The sequence below is a fragment of the Melitaea cinxia genome, chromosome 4 (genome assembly GCF_905220565.1).
Source record: "Melitaea cinxia chromosome 4, ilMelCinx1.1, whole genome shotgun sequence".
In the NCBI taxonomy this organism is placed as follows: domain Eukaryota; kingdom Metazoa; phylum Arthropoda; class Insecta; order Lepidoptera; family Nymphalidae; genus Melitaea; species Melitaea cinxia.
In genome coordinates this window covers 12,444,006-12,468,695 of record NC_059397.1, presented here as the reverse complement: position 1 = coordinate 12,468,695, position 24,690 = coordinate 12,444,006, and the positions used below count along the sequence as shown (strand labels likewise).

Sequence of the window (24,690 nt, the reverse complement as noted above, 5' to 3'; positions counted from 1 at the left end):
TTTGAATGAATATAGGTAACATATATATTTCTGCGTAAGTACCTACTGGAAAACTCCAAAAACCATTTATAAAAAAATGTATATAGTTTTACATACATATAATTAATCTAAAGTTGTCATAGGAACAAAAACCTGAGATGCCTCAGTTATGTCATCAGTGTATCAGCATGTTTTTACGAAATAAAATTAAAATTTTGCACACTAAAATTAATTACCTATAAGAGATATGTGAGTAGGTATCTATACTATACAAGTAAGTACCCGGCAAGTAATTCAAGTCACCTGCGATTGAGTTTTTATTTTAATCAGACTCATAATTTTTATTAGATTTAATATGAAATAGTTAAAACGGCAATATGATTATAACTTTAAAAAACGGTCAAAGTAATAACATATAAATATAAAAAGAACGTTAGCGACAAATGCGCATAATTTGATAATAACATAAGCAGTCATAGTAAAAACACGAACATTGCTACCAAATAACGGAGTGAGACTATAATTAAGAAAGATAAATATCGTTTATTACTGTTAGGAAAGTCGATTAGAAAAAAACTACCCCTTTCACCCCACAATTTGTAACCCGTTGTGCCCGTGCAGTGGGCGCCGCGCCACCGACACGCATAAAAACCTACGCGGGCTAAATGTATGGAATACACTTCTTATTTTATTATATTTTACTACCTGAAAAAGTACATAGAATCAAAGATAATATTGTAGTTTGGCTATCCTTAAAGTTAAAAAATTTCAAACGTAAACACATTATTGTCTGTAAGTTCATTTAAACTCAATAAATATTTAATCATCAAATTTGTAATCATTACAATAGTTTAGATAAACGAAATGTATCTATTTTTAACTTTAAGAATAAGACTTTACATAAACCTACATGCACATGACGACAATTGTAAAAATTATTAAAATACATAGTTTTGTTTAAGGAAGCTTAATACTTATTATATAAAGATAACGATTATGTAAACTATACTTATAATATAAATGTACTAAGCTAGAAAATAAAAAGCGCTTTCCATTAGAATATATCGTCGAGTAAAAAATGTTGCAGTTACATAACGCTTTTCCATAATAATAGAATCATTATCGAAAACAGAAGAGTGGGCAGCTGATTTATTAAGCGGTAATGGTCTCTGTCATAAATAGTTTTTTATTAGAAATTTTTGATATGCGTGCAGTTACAGCCGGCATTTTTATATCTAAACTTTTTTTTGGGGGTTTTGGTTATTTAATACTTTTATGAATATTCTATGTACCTATTATAATTTTTAAAATATGTGAAATGTTTTGTGTTTTTTACGAGGGTTATTTCATTTTTTTTTTAATAAAATTCCGCATACTGTCTGCACTTTTCTCTAATATTCTTACTAAGTATAAATCATATTGTTCTTTTATTTCTTTCCGTACGAGTATTTACGTCAAAATCTCGAAAACTACAAAAACAATTTTGGTGAAACTTATCACAATTATAGCTTATCAACTTGTTCTGAACTGAGCTATAGGCTACATTGCATCACTCGTCTTCCGTCTATCTTCCGAGTGGAGCTATGATAATTAACTATGAAGCTCAACTGTGGACAGGGGCTAATATGAAATTGATTAATAAGAAAATTAGTGTTAAATATTTTACATTTGGATGTAAATCTTATTCTTTTTAAAGTAATTAGGAAACATAAATTTAGTTTGTAAAAAAAACTATGGTACCTGAAAAACATGGACTTCGTAAAAAACTATGGACTTCGTAAGTAGGAATTGATTCTTGAATAGTTTTAAATTAATAATATCCCTTAATGTATTTTCGTATTAATTTCGTCATATATATAATTATACTATAAGAGTTCTTAGTTTCTAGTCCAAGTGAACTATGTCTGTACGTCAGTCACATATGTTGGACGACCTTGACTAATGCACGAGAGTTGAATAGTAAATCGGCGTATCGCGTAGCGTGAATTCGTGATTTATAGTTCGAGTCAGAACAAATATTAGCGGATGCAGTCGGAACTTCGGGCGCCGTGCGCGGCAAGTGTGCCCCGTGCAACGGCCTACGCAGAACTTTTGAAATCTCGACACATCTACTTAAAACGACTTTAAAATCAGCGATTCCCCATTGAAAAAAAGAGTTAATATTGATCGTAGATTTCTCGTCGTGGGGTGCAGCGGCCGGCTGAGTCACCCCACGGTTTTTTAACTCACCCTAAGTTATATTTTTTGTAAAGCCCCCCTCGCCCTCCCGGCCCGCTTTAAAGGATGAGTAGTCTCTATGGAAACGGCTCGATCTAATTTATAGCCGGGAGAAAGTACGAATTGCTTAATTAAGAATTTAAAATGTGTCTACTAAGCAATTAATTAAAAATTTCGAGTCTGCAAAATTTAAAGCCTACATTTCTCGTCGCTTCGTAATAATTCTTAATTCTTACTGTTGAAACTGGAACTTAATTAAAAACAAAAAAAGCGCTCCTATATTTTTACCGAATGAATTACAATTGCGAAATGAAAAAGAAAAAGATAATAAGTTACGACGAAAGTTTGAAATAAATTATTAAAATATAAAAAATTCGGAGGTGGAATGTTTTTTTTTTAGTTTATATCGGAGGATTAATCGTGTGACGTAGACGGTTTATGAATACGCAAGGGTTGTTTAGCGTGGGTGAGCGCGGCGGCTCGGCGACGAGGGCACGCGCGCCGCTCTGTGGGTCACGAACACACGAGCACGCTGGGCGCCGCGGCCAGACGGAACGCGGGCGTGCCCGACAGTTGGCGTGTTTTTTTTTTGTGTTTTCCACTAGAAACGCTTGCGCAGATAAATAATACAATTTCGGTAAGTGCATATTTCAGATTTTTTAAATTACATAACTTATCAAATACTGAATGTTATCTCGTTAAGAATAGTATAGCCACTTAAGTATTAAAATTAGGATAAGTTACTCTAATTGTAAATGAAAATATCAATGTACTTACACATATTATCAATTATACATTTTGAAGTACTCAAATTAAGTTGATGCTAACATGTTACAAGATGGCACATACATTGATAATGTTTTTAAAAATCCAAGGTTATTGTTATTATTATTATTTTGGTATTTCCGCTTAATCAATTGCACTATTCCAATCGATGAGCGCGCAACCAAAGCTGCCGTCGCGAGTTCATGTTTTTTTAGCAACGTTGAATTTTAAATACATTATTCAATTATGGAAAATATCGTGAGAAAACATGCAAATTTGAAAAGAAAATCTGAGGCATATTGAATTTAATTCACATATAAGAAAATTATCATCGATCTTTAGGGGAAATCTAGTTGATTGAACTCTATATTATTGTTTTGATTAGCATATATATATCATATCATAGACATTTTGAGATAGTACTACTAGTGCAGTTTATTAGTCTACAAGCAATTTTTTTACAGATTATTGTTTCCATTCTTTATCTCATGTAGTCTAATACCCCTGTAAACTAAACGAATGTACAATCTATGATATGTCTAAATATATGCTTACGCATACAAGACGATGACAACAACTAATACCTCTTACAAGGATACAATTCCTCTGTTTACATTTTTTTAATGAAAAGCTTAACGTGCTCTCCGAGGCACGGTGGGGATACCTACAATGACAGACATCCAAACCGGAATAATATATTTGTACAAATCGAATATCAATCCCGAGCCGAGAATTATGCCTTTTATAAAGCCTAATGTGTCATGATTTCGTGCCAAAGCTATGGGACGAAAGTAATTAAATTTTGTATATCGTTAGTTTGAGCGTGGGGAGTGGTAATAAGGAAATGAACGGAGTATGTGGAAAAGTGAACGGGCGACGTGCATGATGATGATACATATGAGACAAGATATATACATATATGAATTTTTATTATATGATTTTGGTATGATTTTTTTAAATTAATGTATGACGTATCTTTTTGTAATTTCATCAAATATTATATTCTATTAATTCATAAAACTGTAATACGTAAAATCTAGCTTATATCAAAATCTTCTAGCTTATATAAAAAATGAATGTATATAAGTGATTATTTTATTCAACGGTAGTAAATTTAATACCTGAGTTTTATTTAAGTAGCGCGCTTCAGCCTGTAATATCCCATGGCTGGGCATAGGCCTCTATTCCCATGTAGGAGAACTCAACATGAGGATCAGAGCTACGAGGAGACTGAGTAACGATCGCAATCAGGTGTACATAATAACAACAAGAACCGACGGCTTAACGTGCTCTCCGAGGCACGGTGGGGAGACCCACAAGGACTGCACAAAGGTAACAACAGGATTAATCTCCCTATTCACTGCTAAAAAAATGTGAGCCGCCACGTGACGGCTGGCAGATGTGAAACATTTAATAAACATTTATTTTATTTATATGTGTACGAAAATCTATAATTCAAAAATTTATTAAAATCGTATAGTATAGTAGGTACATATATTCCATCGAACAGCGTGGCGATGCGTCGCTATGGCTTATTTCGCACCCAAAACAATCATGTTTACCCTCGCCTATAGATGTTTCATGAGTGCCAATGCGTCGCCACGGACTGTATCGCCACGCGTCCAATCAGGTTTACCGCTCACCTATAGATGTTTCACATCAATAACATTTTAAACACTTGAAATTATTTATATTTCCTAAAAAAAGATAGATAATGAAGTTTTAAGTTTCTGTCGAGACCGAGGCTGATCTGCACTCTCTGTAGAGATGTCATATCGACGGTCATATATCAAGGTACTGAGATATATGTACGACGCGGCGTCGATGACCGTTCATATCCAAGACCAAAGAACATGACCACTTTTCCTCCGGCTTGGGGTAGGACAGGGAGATGTAATATCACCGAAACTGTCAACCCCTGCATTGGAGAATGTCTTTAAGACCTTAGATTGCAGGAGACGTCAAGGGCAAATACATCTCTCACCTTCGTTTCGCAGACGATATCGTCATCTTTGCGGAGACGTTGGATGAGCTAGGCCAAATGCTGGCCGGCCTAAACGAATCCTGCCGACGAGTCAGTCTTGGTATGAATTTGGACAAAACGAAAGTTATGTTTAACAACCAAGTCATACTGAGACCAGTATCGATCAACGGTATCCTTCTCGAAGTTGTTCAGGATTATGTCTACCTAGGCCACGTCATTCAACTAGGCTGAAACAACTTCGAGAACGAAGCTGATAGAAGGAATTAGTCGGGCTGGGCGGCGTTTAGCAGGCTTCGTCGTCTTTACTTCTAAGATTAATAGTAAAAATTACAATGCTATCACACTAGAAAATCAAATAGGTACATAATGTAACACACTTTTATATATTTGTAATTAAAAGCTTAAAAATCCATTTTTTTAGCTCTGAATTCAAAATAGCTCTTACATAAATTATCATTTTCCATTCCTGTCCTCGCGTACGTGTTACTTTTTTTCCAAAGCGATGCAACAAGTAATATTTCTAAGCTTTTGCTCAAAAATAAAATGCTGAACTTATAAGTTTAAATATAACAGCCTTTTTGTACTAACTTTCAACTGTGAAATAATTTAAAGCAACCCTAAGAAAAATATTTTTTAAAATTACGGAGCTCTCATTGTTTCATTCCACACAATTTTAAGAATTTTCAAAACCTTTCTTTATCTAGTTTATTGATAAATGATGCATCAGATCGTCACTCCTTTTAACTAGGTTTAAAATAAAGTAGGAGGTCCTCAATTTGACTGAATGTTTTTTTATGTGCCACCTCATAAATTTTTACTGGGAGTACAGATTTTTATAAATCTTTTTTATACGAAAGCTGGCGCTTATCATACGGTCAATTTTAATTTAAGGGAGATTTGACAAGTAGTTTTTGAATTATCCCTAATAATTATTAAAATATGTTCATCATAATTAGATTGACTAACATAGACCATACCCAATTATAATAGAGCGTGATTCATCACAGCGACATATTTGCTGGTCTTGCCGATGTTGATAATTAGATAGTGTGGGCAAGGCGAAAAAAAATACAATGGCTACGATGATGCCTAATGAGCCATAAAGAAGAAAACGATACGTAGAGCAAGGCGTAGACAAAAAGGGCGCGGCAAGGGTGAGGAAAGCGGGGGAAGCGCGAGGAAATGGCGGGAGAGCTAAATTAATTTGCGCGCTCCCGCCAAACAAAGGCACGCTAATGGAACGCGGCGAATGGAAAAAATGCCACCGTCCGCTCTCTGGCGACTTATTTTTTTTTTTTGCTAACACAACCTTTGACTTTCCCAAATGAATAACATTACACCCGACGAAGTTTGTCAATGAGCGTTTTGTTTAGATTTGATGAAGAAAATTAAGCTATTTTGGTTTGCCGTAATCGCTTATTATTGTTCTCTGTGACTTGTCGATCTTGAATTTTCAGTAAATGAGTAAATATTTCTTAGAAAAATAATTGTAAATAACATTTGTAAATTTATATTTGTATGTTTTTGTTTTTGAAGAGTTACTTATAAATAACACAACTAATTATAACACAGTATGGCCTTGTAATACGCTTTAGCCTTTAATATCCCACTACTGGAGATTGGCCTCTTTCCCCTGTAGAAGAAGGATCAGAGCTTAATCCACCACGCTGTTCCGATGCGGGTTGATGGATAATGCGGGTTGGCACATAACCCGGCGGTAGATTATTAACTTAAACAATATATTTTTAACGCTTATATTATTTAACATAATCACTAATATTAAAAAATAAATAAATCAGTTATATCTTTTGTTTTATCTCCGTGCATTATCTCCGCTATCCGAGGTGCACAAGCTTCCGGAAACAATGAGCGATGTTCATCTAAATGAACTAACTCATAGCTCACCATTTCGTCGCGAAATGATATAAATGCGTCCTCATTAGCTATGCTCGTGTGATTTATGAGAGCCCAATTAAAAGTTGAGAGCAGTGAAGACTTAAAATTAGTGGAAATTTTTAACATTTATCAAGACATCAGCGTTGCCTCGCGCAACGTGAAACTTCCCAAAATTTAAATTAGAGACGATTTTTACAGCTACCTCCCGAAGGAGGTAGGGGGGTACTACCCTTTCCTTATAACGAGGAAGGCCTCATGCATTTTTATGTGCTTCTTTTTTCGCCAGCGTTTTAAACAAGGGGGTGAGCATGGGGAGGCTGGGGGTGAACTTTTTTATTCGCGTCTTGATAAGTTAGGGTTGAAATTAGACGTTCGAGTTTCGCTCGCGGAATTCATAATGACTAAAATTAATAAGTTTTCCTTGGAGGGTCCTTCGAACTGCGATACGATCGAACATGATTTTCTACTCGAGAATTGGTTTGATCGACTAAGAGCTACTAGTAATTACGGTACGGAACGGTTACTAGAAGACTGAATCGAACTTATTATAAATAACGCTTTTGCTTGTAATATCCCAGTGCTGGGCTATATGCCTCTTTCCCCATGTAGGAGGTTCAGAGCTTATTGGTATAAGCTGTGGTAGTGCTACCACCACGCTGCTTCATTAATTCTCGACGAAAGTGTGTGCACTAAGGTCGGCGATTTTGATGCTGATTTTTTCCTCGAAAGTACAACTAAAAAGGAGATGATCCTGAAATTTGAGCCTGATATGTATAAATCCGGCCGCTGGAGAATATTTTGATTTTTTAAAAAAGTCAATTTTTCGGTGACTTTCAAATATTTGTATCTCAGCTTTTATATAACTTAAAGACTCTTGCTTAGCAGCATTCTTCCCAGTAAGACTTCTACTTTTATGAAAAAATTGATATTAGGTCTGAACTTATTCGGGCTTATAGCTTCCAACTAAACCACTACGTTGGTTAAATTCTACCTATTTATACAACACTATTATATATACCGTATTTGAATTTCCTCAACCTGCGGAGCAGAAAGTAGGGTCACTAAAAACTGCGCGAACGCGCGAACATATGTACTAAAACATATGAAACTAACCTAAACTTCTAACTGTCTTACTTTTTAAGCGTCTTCAAAAAAGGAAAAGGTTCTCAATTCTCATTTTTTTATGAGTATACCTCATAACTTTTTACTTAGTGTACCGATTTAGATGATTGTTTTTTAATCTTTTTGAGTTTTTTCTGAGTTTGACAAAAAAATATTCATATAAATAATGCACATTTATATGACTATTTTTTTCGTCTACCTACGTTGTATTACTTGTCGATTAACATAATATATCACTTATTGCTTCAAATTCATCATAGATATAAACAGCTTATATTTATTATTAGTGGGTTTACCCATGTAAAGATTTTTTTATTTTTATATATTAGTTATTTTATCTCACCCACAACAATCGCTCTCGTGTAGTGGTGCATGTAGTCGCCTAAAATACCGACGGTTTGCGTGTTCGATTCCTGCTCAGGGTGGATATTTGTATACAAACATTTCTTTCCGGTTTGGAAGTCTATCCTCGTGGGTCTCACCATCGTACCTCGGAGAGCATGTTAAACTATCGGTCCCGGTTGTCATCATAAATAGCTGATAGTGATCGTTACCCAAAGTTGGGAACATATACGACAACCCGCGGTGGAGCAGCGTGGTGGGTTAAGCTCCTATTCTTCTCCTATATGGAGAAAGAGGCCTATGCCCAACAGTTGAATGTTTAAAACTTCGATAATAAAGTTTTTTTCGTGTTGTGACAGGATATCAATAAAAATTACTGATATGTCCAGCTCCAATCATGGGTGGTATTTCTAAAAACGCTAAAATGTCTTTTTTTAACGAGTAATTCTCATCAAAAGAATAAGTATGAACTTTCACACTTACAACGTTATACCGCTCGATAATTGTAGAATTACCATACAAACTTTCTCCCTTTATAGCGGTCTTGCGAATGCCAAGAACTCTAAAATATTTATTTATATATTTTAATTGAAAGATTTACTACTTTCAAAATTCACGAATTTTAATAAAAAAATATACTCTATATTCACCCCCTTTAGAGATTAAATCCTACCTTATTTTCTGTATAGAAAAATTCGCCCTACTCATTCATGTGAGCGGTGATGAATCATTTACTCAGTTTGCTGCTCAAAATATGGAGCAGCCCGACTGGGGTAGTACCTCGACCTTACAGAAGATCATTGATAAATAATAGTGTTTTCAAGCAGTGTTCTCTTCTTGTTGGCGAGTAAGGTGACCAGAACTCCTGGGGGGAATTGAGGATAGGATCGGCAACGCGCTTGCAATGTTACTGGTGTTGCAGACGTCTATAAGCTACGGTAATCACTTACCATTTGTCAGGTGAGCCGTACGCTAGTTGTATATAAAAAAAATAGAATATAATTTTGTATATTTATTTCATTAAACATAATTGGTCCTTTTCTAAGTAACACATTTAATTATTTTTTTAAAGCACAAGAATCGACGAAAATCTTTATCAGGACCCGTAATTAACACAAACACAGACTACAACAAATACCTATCTAACAAACCTTTGTCATGAACCTGCAAGCACTTGTGCAACAGTGATTTACTGTGTGTACTGTGTCAACCAGTTGTCAAAAGTAAACAAGATTGATGCTATATAATATGGCAGCGTCGTGAATATTTGGGAACAATGGGTGCAACGGATATGACAAGGAATCAAAGAAACTCGATATCAAATGATATAACAAGAAGCATAATTATAGAAGATGAGGCTATAATGCACAGGCGTGAATATATATAGGTGGTTGCCGGGCAACTGTATACGTTTAACAAACGGTCTAATCAAATCTAAAATTTAATAAGAATTGTAATTAAATAATAATTGTGAAAGGACTCTGAAATAAAGCTACTTCATTGTATTATTTAGTAATGTCGGCTCCTGATGTTATATGTACATACTGCAAAAAAGTAATTAATTTATATTATAAGAATATTTGAGTACCTACTTATAATTCATTCTTTTACCTTAATTTACATTCATATGCAATAAAATATACCTATACATTTCTTTTTTATCCGTAGGCACAGTCGGCTGCTTTCCGCATCAAGGTGGGGATATGAGTTCAATTCCTACCACGGGTCTGGGTGTAATGTTCATTTTAAAATGTCGTCTGTCGTGATGTAAATCAGTTGGCTGTTAAAATAGGCATTAAGTTGCTTTACAGCTGTTTTTGAAATGGCCGTGTGTGTAGTTGTATACGTATTTAAAGGCTAAAACTGCGTATACAACGTGTTATTAAATTGGCGTCCTTCCGTTTAGAGCCATATAGAGATACATGAAGGCATACCATAGTCGAAATTATACGTGAAAAAAATGAAGCTGTGGTAAGTACAGCTCATTACTACGTAACTTTAAAATCGACAAATTTGAAAAAAAAAACGTTGAGAAAACATGGGTAAATTGACTACAAATAACCGACTTAACTGTAAAACTCGTGTAACTTGGTCATTGATACGACACTAATGTAAATTTTAATTTATTTTATTTTATTAAAGCCTCAATGCAAGTAAGTTGCATATTTAGGTTATGATACTGATTCTAATATCGCAGTTAAACGGAAGGATGCAAGCTTAATAACACGTTGCTTAATAACAAAATTTAGATGATATTACTCTTTTTATATTTGTAAGCACCTCGCGATTTTAGAGATGTTGATATGTTTGTTTCATAAAGCTTGATGTCATAATTTACTCCTTCATTACGTACCTTTCTAATGATGGTATAATTAATACAGGTTCAATAAAATCAGAGCTTGTCGGTTACTAAATAACCAAACAAAGCTTTTCTTTATATGTTTATTATCCGCCAAAAGGCGGTAGAGCAGCGTAGTATACTACGCTTAATCCATTCTTATATTGTATTTAAATATATTCTTATATTGTCTTAAACCACTGTGGGACAATTAGTTCTGTGAAAAGCTTTTCACTATTTCCTATTCAAGAGGATCTCAAATCTAATTGTCCAACAGAGTGTGAGGTAGTTCAATGATGTTTACAATAAACGACATTAATAACTTTCAATTTCATACGATTTATGATAAAAGTACCTATGTTTAAATACAATACTTTGATGTTAAACAATGTTTACCTAACGCTACCAACATTACGAGTATGTTATAGAGATCCACACTACAAACCACGGTAGCGTGAAATGTTCTCGGACACACGGAAAAACTGGCGGATATCGTACTTGAACAAGGAAAGTGAAGCACATGGCGACACTTGTTGATTTTGTGTGAGCATGCGCGCTCACACACGCTCACATGGTCCACTTTCCACGATTATTCTCGAGAATCATTAACAGCTACAGAGTTTTTTGTCGATACATAATAATGTAGATAATATTACTTACTAATAAAATAATATAATAGGACAAAAATTAGTTTGTAGAATGTTGATCGTGAACAACTAATATGTCATCTTATTTTATAGGTACTTAAAAAGCAATAAACAACTTATATTTGTTAACAAGGTACCTATTATGAAAGTATATAGGTTATCATCATTATAAATTGCTTTTAATGGCTGAAGATTTGCGAATCAGATGTTAGCAATTACAGCAGCGGCAGTAGTCATTAGGACAATCAATCCGAACTGGAGCTGCCCGGAAGGGAGGGCCGCTCGGCGTATTATAATTCGCGTCTAATAACGTCGTTAACAGCGCACATTAAAACAAAACAAACAGCAGCGAAGCGCGGGCGCGGGCGGGCGCCATCCTTCCTCGAATCCGTGTCATTAATTTACGTAATGCGTAGGTACGCGCTATCCCCAAATATTTAAGAAGCCTCCTTCGGGAGCGCCCGCTCCTCCACTATTCCTCCCGCGCCCCATTCCTCCTCCCACGACTCGCCTGCCGAGAATTATGGCGGCCGCCTTGTAATTATATTTTTTAATTTATCTTCCTTAGCGAATACAATGGAGGCGCCACCCCGCCACCGAAGCGCTTCCTTCTCATGCTGAATATTGTATCAGGCCGCTGAAAAAAGGAAAGAAAGCATTAATTACAAGCGAGAGCGCGGCCGACACTACGCGTTAAATATTTGATGTTGTCTCTTTCTTGTCCTCTCGCCGCTGGCCGCGCGCCGCGTTCCGCCGTCAATAATTAAAACACCTATCAACTCATTCCTCCTTCGTTGACCCGTCATTATCTACTTCCTGAATGGAAAATGCTGTAATAATAAATAATAGATACACAAACTACCTATTAATTAAATAGACATTAGTAATAATTAATAGTTACGTATCTCCAAATTAGGCATATTTTTTCAGTTCATATATTATAGGTATGTATCAAGTTAAATTTAAAAAAGTACTTCAAACCTAATAATTATGTCTTATAAACTTTATTAGTTTTATGGTTACATAATTAATAATAATGCGTAATTCAAACTGTTTCTTTAGTAAAATTTTGGATATAAATTTCTAAAAATTATTTTATCCTATTAATTAACAAACAGAAAGTTTGAATTGAAAAATTATGTGTGATATTTACGTTTCGTCGTACTACCATAGTAGAGCAGTTGGAAGTAATATAAACGAGATTCTACGTATTTCTAAAACTGATTTATTACTAAACAACAGTCACAAATTAAGGCAGATTCCGTAGCGCGGACACCGGGAGCTGCGAATACTTAACGCAAGGAGACAAAGTATAAAGTAGCGACCCCCATCCACCCACTGAAAAACGTCTCTAATATTCTTTTAGAAACGGTGGCATTTACGGGCTATATTTTATCCTGAATTTGCATACGCTCCTTTTTTCTTTACCCGTCCTCTATTTTATGGGTGAGTATTTTTTCATCCGAGGGTTAAGATACAAAAGGGTAAAGCGCGGGGCCGCTGCGATAATTAAATTGCACCGCGCAGTAGGCGAACAGCGTTAACATTACACGTAGCTTTCGGATTTTATACTTACTCCACTAGCAGGAACATAAATACTGCATGAAGAATTTTGTATTCATATCGGTCAAGGGACAATTGTGTAAGAATATGAGATTGTATTAATAAGCTGTAATAAACAATTCTTAACTGTTTTTATTATAATCTGTAATATAATCTTAAAATAGGTACAAAACGTATGAGCACCCCATACGAGATGTTTTTTTTTTTTTGTAATATGTCTTATAAGGAATGCTAGATATCATTATTTGAAAAAAAAAAATTATGTGGTATCATGAGACAACAGGTAGGAACGAAGTTCCTTCGGATAGTATAGAAGCAACACAATTAGGAAAAAAATTTATATATTTTTTTTTAGTTCTTGAAAATAACAAATACCGTAAAATAAAATAAATCAAACAAAATAATAATAATAATAATAATAATTCAAACTATTAGGTGAAATAAAAAAATGTGTCTTTATTTATTTTTTTCGACACGAAATTACATAAATAATTTAAAAAAAAGTTTACTAGTAATACTTTAGTTTTACAAACGTCATATTATACAGTCGTGTGATTGATATTACGTCACTTCCGTTATATATTTTTCTTACGGTTTTAGTATCACATTTTTTTCAGTTCGGTGGCCCAGCCAAATGTCAAGCTTGCCGTAAAGAACTTCGTTCCAAAAAAATAGAGTATTTTATAAAAACTAAAAAACTTGTTATAATATTTGTTTTTTTTTGCCTACGATACGCAACGTGAACAACATATATATATATATATATACTATATAGATATTTGAGAGAATGTAAAAAAAAGAAAAAACTGGCGTAGCAGCATGAAAAAATATGAGGAATTTAAAGGAAAAACATAGTTAATAATTAAGAGCGCAACGTAGTACTGATGTTAACAATGGGAATGTAAAGCTTGAAACCCATTCATCACTTGAATATCATTCACTTGTGTGTGATATAATGGTTACAAAGAAAGCAATGGCAAATAAATCAAACACGATCACACGCTGATTACGGAACTGCTTGAACCGTCGACAACTAAAAATAATTACCTACTACCTACCTACCTACTTCTCAGTCTTGCGAATGACCATTTTACTAAATGCATTAAGTTGATGAATAAAGGTGTTAGATACACCATGACAATTCCATAAGTATATATTGTCAATCGGTAAGTAAAAAACAATTACATGAACTTGTCGTTAAATGAAAATTAATCTTGATGAATCAGCTGCACTCTCAGATCAAGTAAGATATTTGTATGGCACATACAAATACTTTTTAAGTTTGGGGCTTGACCCGCGATCGCTAGGGCATCAGCTGGTTGTTGTGACCACTGCATTTGGTATATAAAAATTACTTATTACACATTTTAATGAGGTAAAGAATAACAGGATATATCCTACTCAAAATCTTGAGCTGCCTGACTGGGGAAGTACCTCGATCTTACTGAAGATCACAGCTAAATAATAATATTTTCACCCGTGACCAGAGCACCGGTGGCGAGTCAAGTTGTACAAGTCATAAGCGACAAACGGGCTTAAGTCACAGTTATAACTCTCCTCTGTCACAACTTTCCTAATACCATTAGGTTTAAGAGTTATGAATACTTTAGTAATTCATTAAAATTACTCATTTAAAGACCAAATTTTCTAAGAAGGCTTGGATCTTAATCTGCCATACAGTTCCACAGCAGATTGGAAATTATTTTATATTAGTTTTTTTATGCTAAAGTGAAATAACAAATAAACTAAGCAATTCAAGGATGCCATCCACTTAAACCTATCAATATTATAGTTAGATAGATCTGCACACCATACAAAACGAATCAAGTAGGGAGAAACATTGTACAAACGACGGCACATCAAGCCAAGCACGCGGCGTCTTATGCCATAGAGAATGTATCACCCGATGCGCAGGCGACTGAACACGCTTGCGAAAGTGATACATCTACTCTTTATCTAGAATTCTATACAATAAACATGAAACAGACGAGACCATGCACAGTTGTCTTGGAATTTCTTTCTCTTCATGTATTTTATTTAGGAAGTTTTTCCCTTAATTAAATTAAAAAAATTAAAAGAATTTAGTTTAAAGAAAGTTTATTAAATTTAAAAATTTAAAATAATTAAGTTTAAAGAAAGTTTATTAAATCTAATGTCGATTTACATGTTCTATCCGTCGACTTTACCTGAGAAGTTACAGGATACCTGCATCAATTAATCAATCGTTAATTTGTATGCATTATATTACTTGTAACAATATCTTTTTTAATGCCCGAAACCACGATTATCGCAAATTTTAGTGCCATTTTAAAATTAGTCTAAGATAGGCAAAAGACTAGATAAATTTAAAACAGAAGATTAGAAACATCAAATCATCTTTAAATTGCAATACGGTAAGGAGACGACTTACGACTTATTGTTTAAAACTAGTGGTCGCCCAGTGGTCGAAATTCGACTTAATATATTTTTATGCATACTTAAAAAAAATATTAGCATTCTGGACTCCTTCTCTCTATAAGTCTGTATAAACTATAAGTGTGCAAAATTTTATATTCCTCGATCCACGCAATTTTCGTAAAAAGGGGTACAAAGTTTTTGCTTCACGTATTAATATATTAAAAGGTAGATTATAAATTCTGGTATTAGATTTTACTTCAGTAGAAAATTATGTATTCTGTCAGCCGCGATAATAATTTAACTAACAAATTAGGAGAAATCTTACCCTGCTCTAAGTCAAATTACCATAATTGCTAATCAAATGTTGTAGGAGCAGCCGCGGCGTTGCTTCGGACTAATTAGGAATTCTAATTTTCTCTCTTGTTTCACAGGCCTTTTGAATTTGTAAAATATTGCTGTTGCTTCAGGCTATTAAATGAATTTCATTCTTGTAGGGGACATTTCTAGTCCCGCGAATTTCTAAGTAATTAAAGAATTAAGTGATTTATTTGGTTTGCTTAAATAAGAAAAATAATATATATTCTTTTTTAATATTTAATATAATTATGATAAATTGTATAAAAAGTCTTATAAGTCTTTAAAAGTATTCTTAAAAATATATATTTGTAATTATAATATACCAAATAATACTTATCTATTTATTTTATGCTTTATATTACATAAAAATAAACATATTAGGAGTAAATCCTTGAAGACGATAATGCTGAATGAGTCTCTGAAATGACATTAATTCTTTGCGTTAGTTCCTCAAAACATGACATTATATATATATGTATATATATATATATATATATATATATATATATATATATATATATATATATATATATATATATATATATATATATATATATATATGTACCTGTAATAAACAATTCTTAACTGTTTTTATTATAATCTGTAATATAATCTTAAAATAGGTACAAAACGTATGAGCACCCCATACGAGATGTTTTTTTTTTTTTGTAATATGTCTTATAAGGAATGCTAGATATCATTATTTGAAAAAAAAAAATTATGTGGTATCATGAGACAACAGGTAGGAACGAAGTTCCTTCGGATAGTATAGAAGCAACACAATTAGGAAAAAAATTTATATATTTTTTTTTAGTTCTTGAAAATAACAAATACCGTAAAATAAAATAAATCAAACAAAATAATAATAATAATAATAATAATTCAAACTATTAGGTGAAATAAAAAAATGTGTCTTTATTTATTTTTTTCGACACGAAATTACATAAATAATTTAAAAAAAAGTTTACTAGTAATACTTTAGTTTTACAAACGTCATATTATACAGTCGTGTGATTGATATTACGTCACTTCCGTTATATATTTTTCTTACGGTTTTAGTATCACATTTTTTTCAGTTCGGTGGCCCAGCCAAATGTCAAGCTTGCCGTAAAGAACTTCGTTCCAAAAAAATAGAGTATTTTATAAAAACTAAAAAACTTGTTATAATATTTGTTTTTTTTTGCCTACGATACGCAACGTGAACAACATATATATATATATATATACTATATAGATATTTGAGAGAATGTAAAAAAAAGAAAAAACTGGCGTAGCAGCATGAAAAAATATGAGGAATTTAAAGGAAAAACATAGTTAATAATTAAGAGCGCAACGTAGTACTGATGTTAACAATGGGAATGTAAAGCTTGAAACCCATTCATCACTTGAATATCATTCACTTGTGTGTGATATAATGGTTACAAAGAAAGCAATGGCAAATAAATCAAACACGATCACACGCTGATTACGGAACTGCTTGAACCGTCGACAACTAAAAATAATTACCTACTACCTACCTACCTACTTCTCAGTCTTGCGAATGACCATTTTACTAAATGCATTAAGTTGATGAATAAAGGTGTTAGATACACCATGACAATTCCATAAGTATATATTGTCAATCGGTAAGTAAAAAACAATTACATGAACTTGTCGTTAAATGAAAATTAATCTTGATGAATCAGCTGCACTCTCAGATCAAGTAAGATATTTGTATGGCACATACAAATACTTTTTAAGTTTGGGGCTTGACCCGCGATCGCTAGGGCATCAGCTGGTTGTTGTGACCACTGCATTTGGTATATAAAAATTACTTATTACACATTTTAATGAGGTAAAGAATAACAGGATATATCCTACTCAAAATCTTGAGCTGCCTGACTGGGGAAGTACCTCGATCTTACTGAAGATCACAGCTAAATAATAATATTTTCACCCGTGACCAGAGCACCGGTGGCGAGTCAAGTTGTACAAGTCATAAGCGACAAACGGGCTTAAGTCACAGTTATAACTCTCCTCTGTCACAACTTTCCTAATACCATTAGGTTTAAGAGTTATGAATACTTTAGTAATTCATTAAAATTACTCATTTAAAGACCAAATTTTCTAAGAAGGCTTGGATCTTAATCTGCCATACAGTTCCACAGCAGATTGGAAATTATTTTATATTAGTTTTTTTATGCTAAAGTGAAATAACAAATAAACTAAGCAATTCAAGGATGCCATCCACTTAAACCTATCAATATTATAGTTAGATAGATCTGCACACCATACAAAACGAATCAAGTAGGGAGAAACATTGTACAAACGACGGCACATCAAGCCAAGCACGCGGCGTCTTATGCCATAGAGAATGTATCACCCGATGCGCAGGCGACTGAACACGCTTGCGAAAGTGATACATCTACTCTTTATCTAGAATTCTATACAATAAACATGAAACAGACGAGACCATGCACAGTTGTCTTGGAATTTCTTTCTCTTCATGTATTTTATTTAGGAAGTTTTTCCCTTAATTAAATTAAAAAAATTAAAAGAATTTAGTTTAAAGAAAGTTTATTAAATTTAAAAATTTAAAATAATTAAGTTTAAAGAAAGTTTATTAAATCTAATGTCGATTTACATGTTCTATCCGTCGACTTTACCTGAGAAGTTACAGGATACCTGCATCAATTAATCAATCGTTAATTTGTATGCATTATATTACTTGTAACAATATCTTTTTTAATGCCCGAAACCACGATTATCGCAAATTTTAGTGCCATTTTAAAATTAGTCTAAGATAGGCAAAAGACTAGATAAATTTAAAACAGAAGATTAGAAACATCAAATCATCTTTAAATTGCAATACGGTAAGGAGACGACTTACGACTTATTGTTTAAAACTAGTGGTCGCCCAGTGGTCGAAATTCGACTTAATATATTTTTATGCATACTTAAAAAAAATATTAGCATTCTGGACTCCTTCTCTCTATAAGTCTGTATAAACTATAAGTGTGCAAAATTTTATATTCCTCGATCCACGCAATTTTCGTAAAAAGGGGTACAAAGTTTTTGCTTCACGTATTAATATATTAAAAGGTAGATTATAAATTCTGGTATTAGATTTTACTTCAGTAGAAAATTATGTATTCTGTCAGCCGCGATAATAATTTAACTAACAAATTAGGAGAAATCTTACCCTGCTCTAAGTCAAATTACCATAATTGCTAATCAAATGTTGTAGGAGCAGCCGCGGCGTTGCTTCGGACTAATTAGGAATTCTAATTTTCTCTCTTGTTTCACAGGCCTTTTGAATTTGTAAAATATTGCTGTTGCTTCAGGCTATTAAATGAATTTCATTCTTGTAGGGGACATTTCTAGTCCCGCGAATTTCTAAGTAATTAAAGAATTAAGTGATTTATTTGGTTTGCTTAAATAAGAAAAATAATATATATTCTTTTTTAATATTTAATATAATTATGATAAATTGTATAAAAAGTCTTATAAGTCTTTAAAAGTATTCTTAAAAATATATATTTGTAATTATAATATACCAAATAATACTTATCTATTTATTTTATGCTTTATATTACATAAAAATAAACATATTAGGAGTAAATCCTTGAAGACGATAATGCTGAATGAGTCTCTGAAATGACATTAATTCTTTGCGTTAGTTCCTCAAAACATGACATTATATATATATGTATATATATATATATATATATATATATATATATATATATATATATATATATATATATATATATATATATATATATATATATATATATATATATATATATTTATAAATGCCTCACAATCAATGGCCCCTTATAGGAGGATAATTATGTGTCCATTATTACGTCCAGTGTCTGAGAACATTCATTACATAAACACGAACGCCTAGATGACGACTAAGATCTGTGCAGCCTGTAGAAAACACTTATCATGAACGCAGATCGAACTCATGACCGCTAGCAATTAGCTACAACTTGCAGTGATCTCTACGCCTAAAATATCGACAATGACCGCTGTAGTACGCTGCAGTATGTTTGAGTAAATTTTGCTAAATAAATAGTTTAAACATACACAGACGGTCATCTGTTCCTAAGATAAAGCTTGTGTTGTAAGTAACAGCCGATTGATAAGCTTAATTTTTTTTTCAATAAATAGACATAAAGAAGTAAATAAAAACATATATTACAGCCAGACTCGGGGCGTGAATCGTATTTACAGCCCCCGGAACTTAAAGCACTGTACGAAGTCACTGCACACTGCGCCTTGGGGGTAGTCTTCGTTTGTTTCTTTTTAAAATGAAATTTTATTGGTTTATTGTCGAAATTTTGTGAATAGAATCTCTCTGAATGTTTCTCTGATATGTAAATAGTGTAACCAATACGAAATACCTGTATGGCTTCTTTTTATTTTAATTACTGGTTTCCGCTACGAATGGAATCAATACTTTCTAACATAAAAAGTACGCATAAGAATTACAGACGTTAAATTTCTTTGAAGTTCTACAAGACATGCCTCCATAAAAATCTTGGAAACTTAATAACATTAAAAGTATTCGAACTCAGCGTTGCGCGAGTTTTTAATACCCTCACAAGTCTACTTATATAACACCGGCTCCAATTAAAAGCGCGACAGGCTTAAAAGCGAAGTGAAGAAAAATATGAGTAGATGGGGAAACATGGTCGTGTTTACGGAAACCTCCTCCGGCAAATATTATCGCGAGACGAGCGCGATCAAATATTCAGAGGACGCACTGAGGCGGCGGCGGTGCGGGACGCAACCCTCTCTAACTTTCAAGCCCTTCCCTTTGCACGCCCTACACTAATTACGTTTAGAGTTCTTAAGCGAAATTACTTAGGCCCCTCGCCACCCGCGCCCGTCCCGCGACCCCCTTCCGGAAATGAGGCGCGCTGGAAAAACAAGAGGAAAACGTTATATTTATAATGCGCTCGCTGTCTTTCTGAGCGTCTCAAATCTGGGCAATCTCAAAGAGATGTTGATGTAATGATTTTTTCTTCATTTTCGCAAGTATTCTGTTCATGAGCGGTTGCTAAGTGAAAAGCAATTAAAACACGGGCGAGTGATCTCCACCCCCTCCCTGTATCCGGGGGCCGGTATCCCATCCCATCTTGAGACTTATACAATCAACAAAAAGGAATTTATAATAAACTTGATTTTCTGTTCTTACCATTTTAATTGTTGTGGCTAAATTACTATCAAAATATTGTTCTTTTATTGTTCCGAAAAATTTCAATGTATATCTTAATTAATCGTATATATTTAATATTACGATTTATACGTTACATATTTTTAATACAACAAGAATTTGAATAAATCAGCTTAATTAACATAAAACGACAATACAGCAATTTAGTTTATGTGATAATTGAAATAAATATTTATTATTCTTTCATTTTTTTTTCAATAATTTATTAAAGCATAATTGTACGTTCAAAAATGTTATTGAAATTATTTTAAATACTACACCAATTTTCTATACAAGCTTCGCTTCATCACATTTAATGCGGTGGATCTATTTTAATTTCCTAATTTTTAAATTTGCCTCAAGAGAAGAAAGCCAGGCAGATTTAATTATCAAATCGGAAACAGGCGTCAACGTGAATATTGGAGTGTTTGTCATAGATTTATCAGGGCTGTATAATTTCCTGTTAAACTTTAACATCTTTGATGTTACATACTTACTTAACTACCTACAAAAATTATTTTTAAGAATATCAAAACATTATTAAATATTTTAATAATCATCGTCTAATAAAATTAATCTTTTGACAATATCGTAATCAATCATTTGAATGGTTTTTTTGCAGTTTTTACTATAATTAAGTAAAGTTGCGTTATGTTAATAACCAAAAAATTTGAATTACAAGAAAGTGAAAAGTTATAAATAAAATAAAGTTCCTTCAACATAAAGAAAGCATTGCCACTGTTTACTGAAATTTAAATAATTAATGACTGAGTTAAATTAATATATTTTTCAGCAAGCAGCAGACAGGAGGGTTCGCGATGAAAAACAAGATGTAATTGCAACCCTGCCCGCGAGCACCACTGCCGATTTAGCTCCGTTTCCTGGTTTTAGGAGCACCAAATTAAAGGGAAACACCCATTATTCAAAATAAAAGCTTCAAAATTTTCGCTATGAATCTTAATATTTGAACATTTAAATTGGTGCTTTGTTTAATCTTCAAAAGAGAATCACTAATACAGTTCTGCATTGAAGTCTGTTTTTTTTTTAAAAAAAGCTACTAAAAATGTCTCTGCAGTCGCAAACTACTGGTTTCTTTAATAATATTATCTAAAAGACCGTTACATTAAAATTCACATGATTGCATATGAATTATTTCAATTCTGAATGTTAACAGTGAACTATTCCGGTAACTTGATTTTCGGTAAATTCAGTTCGGTGATCCTTTACAGCAAAATTACAGTATCGCAAAATCTGTACGAAATTCGAAAAAAGGAACAATTTAGATATTCAAATGATTGACATCTCGCCGGGCGGTCAACCGCTACGCGCTTTGACGTTTTGCAAAGTTCACCCCTCTTCACGGAGCTTCCGGATTTCAATTGTTAGCAAATCTGACCGCGATCGATTTGATTGTGATCGCATCTAAAAACTATTTAAATTATTTACCGTTTTTGTTATTTTTAACGATCCCTTGGGAACTTCCGTTATTATAATGAAATATCCAGCGAAAGTGACATGGTTATTTTTGCATGAGCGAGTCCCAACCATCACGAATACCTATATACGAGTATGTTTGTATTGTATCGGTTTACTATGCGTTTATCCGTATTGCTTTTAAAGTGCCATCTAAGGAAAAAGTAAGATATAATAATGATAAGATTTAATGAAGGAAGCCATTACACCAAAAAAATGCATAACATAAAAAATGAATAACATAAAATAACAATTTATTTTTTTTAAGTAAGAAGACTATTCGCTTAAAAAAATAGATTACGACATTGTACTATTAACACGCTGCTACCTATTCTGCAGTTTAGCAGTTTTAATCAAATATAACAGACTTTGTTCAAAAGTCAGTAAACATCTACTTTGTTAATCCGAATGAACTTAAATGGTCGACTCGATTAGTTATCCTTATACTTTTTGAATAAAACCAGGTCGGCAAACAAGCGTACGGCTCACCTAATGGTAAGAGATTACCGTAGCTTATAGAAGCCTGCTACACCAGAATAATCATAAGTGCGTTGCCGACCCTACCCCCAAACCCCTCAAGAAGCTCTGGTCCTTACACACCACAGGGACACAACACTGCTTGAGAGCAGTATTATTTAGCTGTGATCTTCTGTAAGATCGAGGTACTTCACCAGTCGGGCTGCTCCAGATTTTGAGCAGGATATATCCTGCTATGTCCTACCTCAGTTAAAGTTATACTAAAACAGCTTCAAAGCGTTAAGGGTGAGTGAGAGAGTTAAAAGATACTAATCTAAAAGAATGATGAGTAAATTTTTATGTACTTACCATATGTATCTGACAATTCTGACATATTAGTCTATAGATATTGGATACATTGAAAAATTTCCCCATTGTACTTCGTTTTTGCAATTTCTTATTTTCACATAAAATCCTTCATTTTAACAAATTATAATATACTTACTTAATATACATAGCTGGAGTGCATCCAGTCGGCCATCTATACAAATAAATAAAATTGGAGTGTCTGTTTGTAATATTAAAATAACCGCTTTTTATTAAATGCATATGGAAGTTTACACGGTACAATATACCAAAATAACATTTTTTACAATTTTTGTCTGACTGTTTGTTCCGGCTAATCTTTGAAATGGCTGGACCGATTTTGACGGGACTTTCACTGACAGATAGCTGATGTAACAAGAAGTAACTAAGGCTTGTTTTATTTTAAAAATTGATTTATTTTATAATTGCAAACTGAACAATAACTATTTTGTTAAATTACACGCGAACAAAGTCGCGGACTCAGCTAGGAAAGAATAATATTAGTCATAAATATAGACAATAATATAGACAATATAACACATATAACATATAGTCCTATGATATTCTACTATGTATATGTCTATATTTATATGCCTAAGCTAGGATATTATGATTTGCTCATGTACCTATGTATTTTCACCCTATCTATATAATTGTTTATTATTATTCATCTAGGTATATCCTAAATTACTATTTACTAAGATACTCTAAACTCACCACATATTATTTTTACATATTTTTAGTAATCAAAGTATGCTACAATTAGTCAACATTTGAGTAAACTTAAATTTACCATAATACATTAAGTCAATCTAATAGGTATGCAAACATATTACATTTTTAAATATATACTTATATTTAATGGATTAAAACCAGATAAATTAACAACATCATGACAAGAAACGGACATATTAATTATTATCCTGTGTCTAATAAGGCCAAAAATAGTGGCATGCGCTAGGCGTAGTTGCAGATGGCAGCCAGCGCCGGTGCAACTCGCGTGCGCTACTTGTGCCACCCTACCAAAACACCATTGTCGTTCCCCACTTATAAAAAACTCACCCAGATTGTTTACTTCATTTTTACCTTTTTTTAAACTTCTGTTCACCTTTTTATGTGTATTTTCGTCGCCGCGCACGCCGCTACCGCCTTTATACTTATCTCATTGAAGCGTTATGCGTCTCTTTTGTGATCAGATATGTCGTAGTAATTAATTTTTAATGTTTTGGTAAATAGAAGATAATCGACGGATTTGTCTAACCCACTTTATTTATTGCCTATTTGTTAATTTGAGAGTTTTATTGATCAATCAACAACACACTTATTTCCTATTTTTATTGAAAACTAGTAAATTTATTTTGTTTATTGTTTATAATGACAAGTACACATTTTATTATGTTAGTTAACTTTATATCGGCTATAATATATAGTAAATACTTAAGTTTCTGATAATAAAATCAATAATCAAAATCAAAAACAACTTTATTCAAATAAGCCCCATGAACACTTTCGAATCGTCATTTTGCTAATTAAAACTTTAAAAATGATTATTATTTTTGTAAAAGTAAAGCTACCACCGATT

General features: G+C 33.0%; 1 long non-coding RNA gene across 1 annotated transcript; it reads left to right on the top strand.

The window, feature by feature from the left end:
* Positions 1 to 2,710: 2,710 nt before the first annotated feature.
* On the top strand, positions 2,711 to 21,844 carry LOC123669905. Its single transcript, XR_006745823.1, has 2 exons — positions 2,711 to 2,833; positions 21,607 to 21,844. It is a non-coding gene; the product is annotated as an uncharacterized LOC123669905 (long non-coding RNA).
* The last annotated feature ends 2,846 nt before the right edge of the window (positions 21,845 to 24,690 follow it).